This window comes from Ostrinia nubilalis, chromosome 6, assembly GCF_963855985.1.
Source record: "Ostrinia nubilalis chromosome 6, ilOstNubi1.1, whole genome shotgun sequence".
Lineage (NCBI taxonomy): Eukaryota > Metazoa > Arthropoda > Insecta > Lepidoptera > Crambidae > Ostrinia > Ostrinia nubilalis.
Window position 1 is genome coordinate 13,296,679 of NC_087093.1, and position 14,834 is coordinate 13,311,512.

Sequence of the window (14,834 nt, forward strand, 5' to 3'; positions counted from 1 at the left end):
ACTATTTCCTCGGATAGTTATTTTCTGTGTTAGGTCTCTACTCTTACTGCAGTAGTCTCGGTAGGTAGATATTTGCATAGCTGGGCACCGTTAATCAAATAGTTAACTTCGTTAATCGTTAAACCGTTAACACATGATAATAAAACGAAAAAAATAACTGTACCTATGCAAGGTTCAAATAATTTCGAAAGCTTGTATCGCGCATGGAATTTATTCCTCTTATTTTATGTTTGCGCTACAAGCATTCGAAATTATTTGAACCTTGCATAAGTACAATATTTTTTTTCGTTTTAGTACAACTGCATTTCAGAATAAAAGCTTGTTTTTAAAAAAGTTTTTTAATTATAATTTTATTTTACACTTTTTAGTAGTATCTCAATCTCAGAGCCTTGGTTCAATTACAATACAAATTAGCACCAAAGTGCTCGAAAAGACAAATCCAGCAAATCCAAACTCGATAAATTTCCACCGTTTCGTTTAGGAATTCCTATGGCCACCTCATGACTCCATCATCAGACCAGCTCAATGGTACCATAACATTGCATTGTCATCGTACTTACATAAGTATACCAAATTTCAGCTCAATCGGTTGAGGAAAACTGGTCTTAAATTCAGTTGCAAGAGTTGTCCCATACTAACTAACAAGCGAAGTGCTTGTAAAAATGATACGCATATCTTTTTTGCGACTAGGTTTCCTAGAGTATTATACCATTTTGGAATCTTAGATAGTTGCGTCAACTTTATAAAAAACTTGCCGCAGTAGTGTTCATACTTTTTTTTTACAAAACGATGAGTCAAAGTGGAGTGAAAGTAAAAATCACACACCACACATACCTACTAACAAGTGTCGTTAGTGATCTGGTTACAAAAACAGTTGTTTTGGGTTCCGGAAGTTCTGGAAGCCCGAAAGTACTTGTCAGAACGCGTTTTTCTAGCGTTTTTCAGCGTGCCTGCTGTATCTTTTTGGTAAATAGTAGGTACTGGATTAACGATTAACGGACTTAGGATAATTTAACGGAAGTTAACGAGTCCGTTAACATTTTTTAAAGTTAACTTAAAAGTTAATCCGTTAATAGAAATGTTAACTTCGTTAATTAACGATTAACGGATTAACGAGTTAATGCCCAGCTATGGATATTTGTGATAGTTTAAGCCCTTATCCATAGCTGGGCATTAACTCGTTAATCCGTTAATCGTTAATTAACGAAGTTAACATTTCTATTAACGGATTAACTTTTAAGTTAACTTTGAAAAATGTTAACGGACTCGTTAACTTCCGTTAAATTATCCTAAGTCCGTTAATCGTTAATCCAGTACCTACTATTTACCAAAAAGATACAGCAGGCACGCTGAAAAACGCTAGAAAATGTGTTCTGACAAGTATGTTCGGGCTTCCAGAACTTCCAGAAGCCAAATAACAGTTTTTGTAACCATATCACTAACGAAACGATATAATTATAACGATATAAGAAAATTCTATTTTTTATTTATTTATTTACAAGCTTATTATATTGACTTCACTTGTGGGACAAATCTTGCAACTGAATTTAAGACCAGTTTTTTTCAACAGATTGAGCTGAAATTTGGTATACTTATGTAAATACAATGACAATGCAATGTTATGGTACCATTGAGCTAGTCTGATGGTGGAGTCAGGAGGTGGCCATAGGAACTCCTAAATGAAACGGTGAAAACTTATCGAGTTTGGGTTTGTTGGATTTGTCTTTTCGAGCACTTTGGTGCTAAATTGTCCAAGTGCGTGTCATGCCACGCGCAGTGTAGGGTTCCGTAGTTGTCCGTCGTTACCACAATATATTTCAGAAGCAATCAATTACTTCATCTAACTAAAGTCACTTTCATATTTTCTTCTAAGGAATTTTTACTGATTAAGAAATTTTATAATACAGGGTGGCCCAGAAAGAAATTCACTTTTGAAAATTCAAGGAAAAATAATCTATGTAATTTTGTAGAACTTTATTCATTACAATTCAAAGAAAATTAAATGAAATTTATTTTTAAATTTACCTTTATTAAATTACATCGTCCAGGAGATTTCCTTGACGCTTACAACATTCGATCAACATACATCAAAATCTTGAAATGCGTTCGTTAGAATTACCTCGAAACCTATTTTCCATTTTTTGGCGAATGTTCAGCTTCAGTTGCTGCATGGTTGTTGGATTATAAAAGTATACTCTATTCTTAAGGTAACACCACAAAAAGGAGTTTTCTGGAGTGAGATCAGGGCTTCCTGATCGCCAGGAGATGTCACCCCTGCCTAAAAATTTTTTTATGTGGGAACATGTCTCTTACCATCTAAATGCTCTCATTTGAAGTGTGACACGTAGCCCAATCTTGATGAAACCAAGTGCTCCTGTCATAGCCTTGCGAATCTTGCCACTTTGAAATCAAAAAGCTTTTCAGCATGCCAGTATAGCGCTCTCAAAAATTAATCATCCTTTCGATGCAACAAACCAATTAAGCAGGGGTGAAATCTCGTTGCCACTAAGAAGCCCTAATCTCATTCCAGCAGACTTCTTTTTGTGAGGTTACATTATGAGCAGAGTATACTCTAAAAATCCAAAAACTGCATCATTCATCCATTATGAATCCATTTCAAGGTAACTCTTACGAAAGTTTTCCAAAACTTTTATGTATGTTGACTGAATGTTGTAAACGTCAAGGGAATCACATGAACGATGAAATTTAAAAAAGAAAGTAAATTTAAAAATAAATTGCATGAAATTTCCTTTAAATTACAATGGTTAAAGTTTTACAAAAATTTACAGTTTTCGTTTCCTTACATTTTCAAAAGTGAACTTTCTTCTGGGCCACCCTGTACATGAGTCAATAATGACTATTACTTTTAAACGAACTGATGTATCTTAACCGTTATAGTTTTTCTTGAAAGTTCATAAAAAGCAGTTATATTACAAATTTTTCCAGATTTTTCAAGCCAACAGTTTAGTTTTTAGAGGGGGGGGGGGGGGACGCCCTACTCGAACAAAAATTGGCACTTTAAACTTTAATAATTTGCAAACAGATCCCTAAATCGAAAAATAGTCTTAGGAACCCCTAATCCATTTCAAAAGACCTATCCAACGATACCCCACACGATGTGGTAGAAGATGAAAAAAAAAATCATCCCCACTTTACATGTTTTGTCGGCGTGATTAATATACATACCTCCACAAAATTACAGCTCTCTAGTGCCAATAGTTTCCAAGCAAAACCTCGGACAGACAAACAGACAGACATATCGAAACTATAAGGGTTCCTTACTTCCTTGTCAGGACTACGGAACCCTAAAAAGTGTAAAATAAAATTATAATAAAATAGGACTTTTTTTAAAACAAGCTTTTATTTTGAAATGCAGTTGTACTAAAACGAAATATATAATTGTACTTAAGCAAGGTTCAAATAATTTCGAAAGCTTGTAGCGCAAACATAAAAGAGGAATAAATTCCATGCGCGATACAAGCTTACGAAATTATTTGAACCTTGCATACTTACAATAATTTTTTTCGTTTTATTATCATGTGTTAACGGATTAACGATTAACGTTAACTTGCGTTAAGTCTTGCGAAAAATAACGTTTTAACGTTTAACGAAGTTAATTTTTTTATTAACGGTTTAACGATTAACGAAGTTAACTATTTGATTAACGGTGCCCAGCTATGCCCTTATCACTGTAACATATTTCAAGAAATAAATCATTTAGTCTCTACTAAGGATTCTTGACAACTTTTCTAAACTGAAATCCTACACAAACTTTAGACTTTTGTAAGTTCAATCCCAACCAAAAATCATAATTGTCATTTACAGAGCCTTCTTCCAAAATTTTTGCGTGCACAAGAACTCTATCTGATTCTGAACCTTAGAATCAAGGCTATTCTGTCCTGAATTGTACGCTGTACCTAGGTACATTATCTTATACATATTAATATTTAAATTCCCTTTTACTGGATATTTAGTGAATTAGTGATCCAATTTTTAAACAATTGAAGCAACAAAATATCCACCAAGGACAAACTTTGCACAGTATTATGCACTTACTGTCCACTTCGTTATGTGTTATGTAAAACGCTTTAGTTATGGGGGTGCGAACGACAATCCACTCGGCAGTCGCGAGTCGCCACCTAACCGCGGCGCACCTGTCGTGTTGTCTGTGGTAACCGCAACGGATGTAGGAAGTGCAGTGACTGTTCCGAACGAATTCAAATTCGAACTGTTCGATTTTGTGTGACTGACATTTATTTTGGTGTGGCATTTGTTTTTTTGGCGGTAAGTTTTTTTAGTTTTAATATTTCGTGCCAGTGTATTTTGTTGTAAACAAAAAAGTGCGAGCTTTCGAAAGAGTATTTTTACGAATAATATGAAACTTTACATTGTCATTGTCTTATTAGTTTGTTAACCAATTGTTTCAAAGAATCCAGAACTAAAATAATGGCTCTAATTTAACTCATTTTAATAATGAATTCTGTAAGTAAGTACGAGTATGTTGAGGTATGTCTCTAAATTCATGAAATTAATATCTGAAACGACAAGTTGAAACTATGAAAAGTGTACCTATAAATCGAGCATGATAGTGTCAATTGGGGCACTGTGATTCATCAGTTAAATGAAATTTTGTTGATCTATCCCACGTTCGTCAAGCTTAACTCGGCTTTCAAATAAAATTTAAGGGCCATCGTAACTGATTCGTCGTATTTCTACGCTAGTCACCAGTAACTGTTACTGAACAGTGCGAATTGATGTTCCAACCTGTGTTTGTCAAACTTCAATTCATTCCAAAATGAACTCCAGACAGCCGCAGAGCATATAAAAAAATGTGTGTATTTTTTTAGCCTATTCATAAGCTGAAGAGCCTATGTTTGATTCTCAGGTGTCCATGAATTTTCAGGTGAACATAAATTTCATTCTGAAGTAGGTATCAGGATGTGATGTACTGGATCAATCTGATTATCCTGAAAAGTAATATGAGCATGAAACATTGTAAATACAAATTTCCTACATTGAAGCTAAGCTTTATAGTAAAATCCGCCACAACGATTTTCACATCTATGCACAAAAAATAACTATTCCACGAGCAATCTCAGTTTTTATTTTTCTAACATGAAAACTATTACTTATTCTTACAAAAAGCTTAAGTTTCTTTCAAAAGGCATTGGCCAGTATCGGTCTAGCAAATGATGCCCATAAAGTGACCCACAAGCCCGTTTGCCCAGTCTATACAGAAAAAAGCTTGATAATCTCCGAGATTAAAATTGTAAATGAACCTTGCGTTTGAGCGGTCGAGAGCGGCGCCCGCGCAAATTAGCCGGGCAAGTAGATCGTGACAGATCGCGATTAATGGGTCAAAAATTTTTACTTTTAGGTTCATCGGCGTTTGTTTACGAATGAAATTGTATTTGATGACCTTTTATGATGTTTCTAAAAAGGTCGGTACAGCGTTTTTTTCGTAAGTGCTTAATATTAATATTGAAGAGAGCGTTGAACCTAATTACCGTTACAAGTGTGCTACTATGTAGTAAAAGAAAGCTCTTAAAATATTTTAACATAGGTATTATCAAACTTTTCCGAGAGATTTCCTAAACCCTTCCGAGAAAATTTGTTGGAGGATTAAAAATAATTCAATAATTGAATTCCTCCTTTTCTCATCCTAAATTGTAGCTAATAACACATCCTAGTCAGAAAATTAACTAATCGACTAAACATACCAAAAAAAAAAAAAAAAGTAAACAGATGAGAAGAATCGAAAGAATACACTTCAAAGACACAAAATTTCAAAATCAAATAACTCTCATTTTGGTATTATTGCCCAACATGTAACAAAACAGTAAAGTTTAAGACCATTCCCATAGTTTCATTATAAAATTGTTCGCTTATCCGTCAATCTTAATTCTATCTCGTCATTTCTTCATAATTGGCTACTCTGTGAAGATGCTATGCAATATCTGAATACTTCTGAGAGGAGCAGTAAAGATCTTCCAACAAACTGAAGGCAGTTACGAGGACGAATTGTAAAATCCAAGTTGGATTAAGGTTTTCACATTTTAGAATTGTCAATACTTTTTATTCATGAAAAATTGTAGATAGAAGTCAATCCTATTTTTCAGCTAATTATGAATTTAACCAGTTCGTATAGCAATACCTTACCGAAATACAGCTCATCCTAAATAGACGTGAATCATGAATCCATCTTCTTTTAATCTGATCTCAAATCAGTGGTTGTGCTGTTTCCTACAAGCTTTTTTAATTGGTCCTTAATGTCAAATTCGATTTTCATCATTACCATGTACTTGCTATTTACTTTATCAGAAGCATTTTGTATCCATCTTCCAAATTTTCATTCAAGAATTCCCATCAAAAAAACCCATTACAATTTACTTGATCGATTACACGAACCATATTTAACCCGAGGTTCCCGGGATCTTAGAAATCGATCAATACGATTGTCAAGTTCTCGCAGCATGAAATCGTGGGAACGGTTAGTTTAAACAATGGCTGATGGGATGATTGGTATCACACTAGAAATCAGATTGGTGTCAGCTCATACCCATTGTGCAATTAACCATATCATTAATGGAGATTATGAGAAATATCATTAACAAAGTAACTTAAACGCTGTTTTGCTAAACGCTCTCGAATGACCGTATTTTCCAGGCGTTTTGTAGGGAAATCTCTATAATCCATTGACGAATGCTGCTTATGGTTAAAAATACTCTATACACGTGCATGATAGTGACTTCTTATGTGTTTTAATAAATACTTATATTAAACTCTACATTACTCAAAAAGTCAGTTGTAAAATCGCGTACCAAATTACAAAGTTAGCCCAGGCTGCCTACGATTTTAGTGGTTTGGCTTTGCTCTTCTGGCAGGGAGAGCCCCACATAACACATTGGCCCCCTCGAGCCATTGGGTATGCAACTCAATGCATTTTCCAGTCGAAATAAAAAAGGATGCCTACGATCACCAGTTCGAATCCCGCAGGTGACTAATGCTAGTCATGAGCACGAGAGTAGATAGATCCAAAATGTATCTTAAATTTATATCTTTTTTCAGTATGTTTATCCATGATCTAATCGCCAGGCGCTCTACTTACAATTAATTTGGAGCTAAGTAATTTTTATTAGAGACTTTATTAGAAAGAACATTATTTTTGTAATAACATTTCCATTATAACAACTGTTACAAAGAAAATTCAGAGACAAATGCAAAAAACATCTGAGACTACATTAAGTTTTTACGTTGTATCCAATTTAAAATATATTTGTGAGTATAATAAAGAGAAAAAGTCTTTGAATATTTTGTCGGATGATCCAAAAAACTATCAGACCGACTTCACTTTCACTGTTTGTTTAAAGAAAATGGTGTAAATCTAAAATAACGGTACTTAGTAGTAGCTAGTATCTTACCTAACGGGATAATTAGCAATAACACTTTTGAACTTAAGGACCCGTCATTTATATGAAAATACGTCCAGTAGTGAGGCTAAATAAGCTCACACAGAATCAAAATAAAAAAGAAATGCAATATTAATCCAAAATTGTTGGTAGGACGTAAAGGTTCAGGCATATTCAATTAATCATATTTTCAGGGTTTTATTAAATCAGTTTATTAGTATTCTTCTGAAAAAATTACCATGTTGTAGATACCTTCTTTAACAATGATGTATAAGTAAGTTTATTGCTCCATCTCTGTAGCCTATGAGCCATAAAATCAATTTATAGAAAGTTAATCTTAGTTTAATTAACTGTTTCTATTACTAGAGGCTTTAATGTTCTAACATTAATCCACTGATGTTAGAAATTATGAGCCTGTTAGGCCTTGTTGTTATGTGGCTGATACTGACAAATGCTGCAAATAATGTCTAGGGTTCCGTGCAAGTTTTGAAAAACAGATCAATCATATCTACATGGCTGAACTCAGTAAATAGAAAAAAATCTCAGTCTGTACTGATTTAATTAAGAAACATAAAAAGGATGTGTATTAAAAATGTGAAATAATTAACAACATCACCTTACTAAATAAAGCATACTGTGATCACATAAAAAAAACAACCAACCAAGTGGAACGATCATCCGAGGAACAAAAAAACAATAAAACAATAGAAATAAACTACAACTTCGGACAATTGCACAATATCGCGAAATGGAAAGCACTCGATTCCAAATAGTTACTCCAAATCCAAAATCACTTGCGTGCGCGCAGCCGATTGACCCCCATTAGGCCTAAAAGGTTGGATAACTCGTTACGTCACCACATGACAGCGGCATAAAGAGTATGGTCTAAAGACCTTCCGTCAATTGTTACTAACACTTTTACTACTGAAGACTTTCTCACATTTCTTCTGAGCGTGCATCGGTAGCCAGAATAATTGCTTTTATGGTGCTTTGTGACGTTGTTGATACTTATCTGGAGCTATAGGAGAGACCTGCACCCAAAATAGAGTTTAGGAAGCACAATACGCACAACCGACAGCGGGAAACTTGGATTCGGGCAGCGTAGAAACGGTCGTTGTAGATATCATTAGGGGAGGACTTTGTCCAGCTATGGAATTGTCATTTGGTTGAAACCTCAGCAGCAATAATCACTTTTTAGCCTTTTAACTAATGATTGCTCTTTTACTTTTGATTCCCTCCTTTTCTCTTCTTTGACTTTGTAATAATAAAGCTATTAATTACAACCTTGGTAAAAAAACTTGTTAAACGAGTACTAAAAAGGTTCCTTGTTGTCCAGGCGACGGCATATTAGTCATCAAAACACTGTGGCATCCTAAATGTACTTGTAATAGGTGTTATTTTTCAACTAAAAAGTTGGATTTACTTGCAAAAAACACCCTAAACCAGCCGACACCGGATACGTTTGCAGGATGAGTGGTTTCATCCAGGGGGCACGGTCGGGCGCCCGACACGCTGGTTGCGCGCGCGCAAATGGTAACGTAGGTAAATGAACCGCCATAGTGGCACAGTGACGCCATTAGGGAGTAACGTTAGTTCTTGGTACACGTAGAGGTTTAAATGGAGGTTAGTTAATCGAAGCTTTGTGCTGGCTAACTTTAGAAAACGTTGACTTATGGATAAGGATGATGCTACATAGTATTATGCATTTGTGATGCTACAATGGACTGATGAAAGGGTGATGAGTTATTATGATAGTCCAAACCTTGGATGCAGGACTCGGAGGCGAACTATAAAGAAAATAGCGGCGATCACAATAGATCGGTACCGGTCGCAGTGATACTAGGACTTTATTCAACTAGAATAGCAGCTCAACACAAATAAAAAATAATAGTCCGAACCGAAAATAAGGTTGTGACTAAATTAAAACTAGAAGCTTAAAAGTAAATTCAAAAAGTTCGGAATAATGCTCATTTTGCCAAATAAGGTAGAGCATTAAAATATTTAAACATACAGTCGACAGGACATGTGTGTGATTTATATTTTTTTTTTTGCAAAATAGCATATAATACAACTGTATAAAATGCTTAGGTGATTATAGCTTAACGGTCAGTCGTCTGTACATTGTTTACAAAGAACTGCCTCAAGAAATACCAGATTAAATTAAACAAGGAACTTGCGGTCACACTCGGTGCATTATTTAGTTTAAATTAGTTACTTAGCGAGAAAGTTTGTTTACAGCCTAGCCTAAGCGTAGCGTGACGTCCATAAAATACAGATTCTGGTTTTCTTTAGCCAGAAAGAGTGGCTAACGAAAGTAAATTAAGTAAAGAAGGCCAACAGTTAAGATGCGCGTTACTGAGATGCAAATGACGTAGCACAGCATCAACGCTTATTATCCGGCGGAATTAATTTGGCTCAACGGTCTGATGAACTGTGCATGACATTCGGTCTTTCCTTGCTTAATCCTAGTCAAAACATCTGATATGCCTTATCAGATGCTTCGACTCCTACGACATTCAACGCGATACAACGCGACACGACGCGACGCGACTACGCTCACTCATCACAGTCTAACTAATAACTGACAGATCGCAAACAGACTTCGTGTACTGCTAGACAGTAATTAAAATTGTACTAAGTTACGGTCAATTCCCCACAACTCATTTGCGAGCGAGTAAGTAGAGGTCGACAAACTAAAGCTGATCATTTAATCTGACCGACAAAAAAATTACGTAGGCATATTGTTAATTATGTGTTTTGATTTTGTCTTATTCAGCTATACCATATTAAATTATAGATGCATGTTGACAATGGTTTAATCGCGGTCATGTTGTTGTTATTGTTGTTTCAGCCAAATGACGTCCACTGCTGGACAAAGGCCTCCCCCAAGGTTTTCCACATTCCAATCGCGGTCATAAAATTCATAAAATTCATTTATTTTTGCAAATAGGCTTTAAAAAAGCGCTTTTACACGTCCCAATATTAACCCTACCACTGCTTCGGGACAATAAATGGGCCAGTGCTGAGAAGAAGCAGCGCAAGAAACTCAGTCACTATTGTCAGCCTCCTTTTCAAGGTTTTACAGTCTTTAAAATATACAAATTATAGTCATAAGTATTAATGCGAGCTAGGCAGTTAAACATTCCAAACATTTTTATCCTTTATATAATCATCAACTTTATAGTAGCCCTTTTTCATTAAGGTGCTTTTGATATGTGTTTTAAATTTATGAATGGGCAATTCTACAACAGTTTGTGGTAATTTATTGAAAAGTTTAATACATTTCCCCATAAATGAATTACCAATCTTGTGCAGTCTGAAATTTGGAACGGCAAGTTTATTTTTGTTTCTTGTATTGAACTTGTGTAAATCACTCTTTCTAGTAAATTGCATAATGCTGACGATGTTGCGTTTGTCAATGAATGATGTAGTCGTGTGATCAAACCTGCTCGTAATCCATACTAGATTAGTACTGAAGGTCATACCAAAAATAATAGGTACAAATCTACTCTAAACAGTGTCCCATTTTAATAGTATTATAACCTCCGAAATATAGGTAACACAAAGATAAGAATTTTATTTTTTTATCAAATAAAGTTGGAAAAGCGATGATATAAAAACGAAACCATTGAGCTCTAGCTACAGCTAAGTACATAGGTACTACTAGTATTTTTAATCCATCATACCTAAGTTATTCGTATAGTGTTCTATGGTTATGTAAGTTTCAGGAAGCCCTAGCTTTTCATCAAAATATGATGGGGCTGCCGAGCGAAACCGACTTTCCATTGTTAGGAAATGCTCATGAATCACTCGTGAAATGTACACCAATTGACCCGTTTGTACATACATCGACAGATATGACCAGCACTACTGTGTGTATAATAGTTACTAAAATCATAACTTTTTATTCGTCATTTTATTGCGATATTGTTTGTAAAGTTAGCAACTTTAAAGCAGAAGTTACGAGTACAGATAGTTGTTGCAAATTCACGAAGGCAAGTGAGCTTTACATTTGTGTGGTGGCTCGCTACTATTCGTTTTTCAAAAGTTTTGATAGACATTACACTATCGTTATGTGCATGTATGTATACGTACACACACAAGAGAAGCTTACTCGCCTTCGTGAGTTGCAAGAACTATACCTATGTAGGTATTGTAGGTAGTAGAGTCTTAAACGAATACTAATGAAGTCTACGCAACAAACCCGCCGACATGAGTCATGACATATTGTCAAAACTCATGGAATGTACAAGTCATAGACATGTTTCTTTTTAAATAAAGCCGCCGATACCAAGCCGGGCTTAGCGTGTAGAATCCCTAAGCATTACTAGCGGGTATGAATGAAAGTAGAAAGAAACCCATAGGGCTAATTCACACGAATACGTCGATTATATGCATTCTGTGTAAGGAAGCGGCCTATAATTATCAAACACGGCAAAGCTCCGGATTGCTGGACGTAAAAACTCGCTCACCTGCTCTGTCTATTGCGGGGAAGTATCTGTGGACTGTGTCCATTGCTGGGCCAGTTACGACTTTGACATTAATCGAAGATAACTTAAGAAGTAAGCAAAATACTTTCACGCCCTACTGAAAAATGCCGGTCCGGTGGGTCCCTCACTTCAAGAGGATTTCCCACCAAACTTGGCTTGGCTGGTTTTGCGTTTTTATTTCATTGAATGCAAAGTCATTCCTCCTTTAGCCCAATTCCGAAACTTTTCTTAAAAGCCAATTCACTTAATTATGCATCTTAGGTACGTACCCAGCCCGTGTGCAACGTAAATTCGGATTTTCAGGGTTTTTCAGACTAATAATGACTCAAATTCTGCAATAATTTTGTTGGAATTGGAATCAGCCTAAGACAGGCTTAAATAACTTTAAAAACTTATCTTGTAATTCGGTGTCACATAATAGTAGATCAGAAAATTGCAGTGAAAAAGAAGATACGTTTTCTCGTTCGTTGTGTAATGGACACTTACGAGCCAATTTCCAAATGTTGGTAGCCGAGTCGATTCCGTTTGTTATGATAGCGCTAAATTACACATTGTAAATGTAACGATTCACTAACTCTATCATTATAAATGTATTTGTAGAGCTGTCTTCGGCGCGAAAGTGAAGAGATTGTTCGAATGAATCATCGTAATAGGTTTAATGATGTAAAATTAAGTCGCTTTTTTACCAAACTTGATTGTAAGTTAGTACACATGCTGCCTTTAAGAATGTGCTTTTAAAACAGAACTTAGTAACATATATTACATCAATTTTAGGATTTAGTGTCATTGCAAGTTAAGATATAATAGGTAAAAGAAAAATCCATAAAATATTTATACTCGTAACAAAAATGAGCATCGTAAAATTGCATTTTTTCATCATTACGACGATTGTCTTCGTTGCACAACATTAACAGTAAAAACAAATGCCTGTCGCGAATTAGGTGTTTTTTTGTTTTTATTGAGTTAATTACAGACATTACTTAGTTGCGTTTCGTAATTTTTACAATCTTTCTGTTCATTATAGCAATACAACCTAAATTGAGATGTTTTTTCTTTCACTGCTGATTTTTTCAGGATTTATTGTTTAAGTTAGATCTTAATTTTGTTTTACAATAAATTAATATTACGAGTACCTACTTATTCATCGGTCTCCAATACGAGTAAATTAGAAAGTTAAAAATGACTGGTTTTGTAAACAATTTATTATTTGAATAATTGATTATCGACAATGTCAATAATAGTAAGTAGGTAATTTTCATCATCATCAATAATAAAGGTTATCAAATCAGAAACTCAACTTGTAAGACTTTAAATTGCTAGATATTTTGATAACTTACTGATCACAATAACTAGCATAGCCACTAACGAGGGTTGATTTCTTAAATATTTCATTAAAATATCGTAACCGTGAGAACAGTTCGCATAACTTAATATCCCAACAAAACGTTCCGTAACCACATTCTGAAGTTACTGTGGTCGGAACGACGGCAATCACCATTTGATACGAGTTGTTAAGATTTATTTTAGCCATTTACTAACAATGCTAAGTGAAGTAACAAAGAGGTATGTAAGTATTTTACCCATTTTTGGAGATACAAATACCTATTACATTTATCACTGTCAAAATACTTGAAAAGGTGAAATGTTGAGTAAAATATGTGTCATATTGCCAACTGTACCTACTGTGCCATTGAACAATTGCTTACCTAGGTACATTTTTTTTTAGTGTTTACTACGTTATACCTATCATGCATATCAATGAATGAAATTATCTTTACTATTTCCACTTGTGTGTCATCTCTTCGGCTTTTACCATCAGTCATATTAATTTTTTACCTAAACCTAACCTAACATATTAAAATCTTTATTTTTCTGAATAGTTTGTTTGCTTGAACGCGCTAATCTCAGGAACTACTGGTCCGATTTGAAAAAATATTTTTCTGTTGTATCCAACAAATGGGGCCTACAGCCAATAGGGGCGGAGCAGTAAAGAAAAAAGTTGCAAAAACGGAAAATATTATCCATAACATTTTATGTTTACAATTTTCCATATTTTGTGTTTGTATTGTGCAGTAACATGCAAAGCAAATAACGAGGTGTAACTAACCAGTACACGAACAATTAAGAAAGATTAACCTCGTAGTGAAGCAATGAACATAAACTTAATGGGTGTGATCTAGTTGCTGTGGATGTCAGCACGTCCCAATTAATTAGCCTCTACATTTCTTACCTCATTTTGTTGGGAAATTATGAATTCTTGGATGGATGACGCGGAAGTTTGAAGTTAAGTTCGTACGGGCGATTTAATTTAGAATTTGTATTAGAACATCAATCGAGTAGACTTCGAATGGTTCTGGATTTAGATAGTTGCGTTTCAGAAGTAGCACAGAAAAGCGTAATTTTCTTTATACTCAGATTATTAATTTGAATAAATAAGGAAAAACTTAGTTCTCTATAGTTCTTTCTAACTGTCTCTATCTCAGATAAGGTCAAAGGCAGTTTATTATTCAGGTACTCCAATTGGTGATTTAGTGGATGTAGGAAGTCATGTATTAGTTGACGCTTACACGTCCCTCAAATAGCTATTTTTGTATAATACATTTAATTTATAGGATTAACCTAAAAAAAACTGAAGCTCTACCAGTGTTGCAGTAAGCCTATTACACCAGAACCAAATAAACAGTCAAGGGACAAGACCTAGCAACGTATGTCAAGTGGAACACAGGGTATTATAGCCTTTAATGCTAAGCCGACAACACCTACTGTAGCATGGATAGATGTAGGTAAAGAACTACCCTCAGGTCAAAGATTAACGTATGTGACTATGAGGACAGTATTAAATTGTATTAGGTAGATCAAATTACCTAGCTAATTACAGAATTAGCGGAATACACTGATTTGTCTATGCTATCTAATCGGATAAGCTTGTTTTTGG

The 14,834-nt window shown here is 34.9% G+C and overlaps 1 protein-coding gene across 1 annotated transcript in view; it reads left to right on the forward strand.

Annotated features, from left to right (window-relative positions):
- The first annotated feature begins 4,134 nt into the window (after positions 1-4,134).
- Positions 4,135-14,834, forward strand: part of LOC135072827 (cadherin-23) — a 57,063-nt gene continuing 46,363 nt past the window's right edge. Inside the window, exon 1 of the mRNA XM_063966866.1 lies at positions 4,135-4,284. The gene's annotated coding sequence lies outside the window, so the exon portion shown is untranslated. The remainder of the gene's footprint in view (positions 4,285-14,834) is intronic.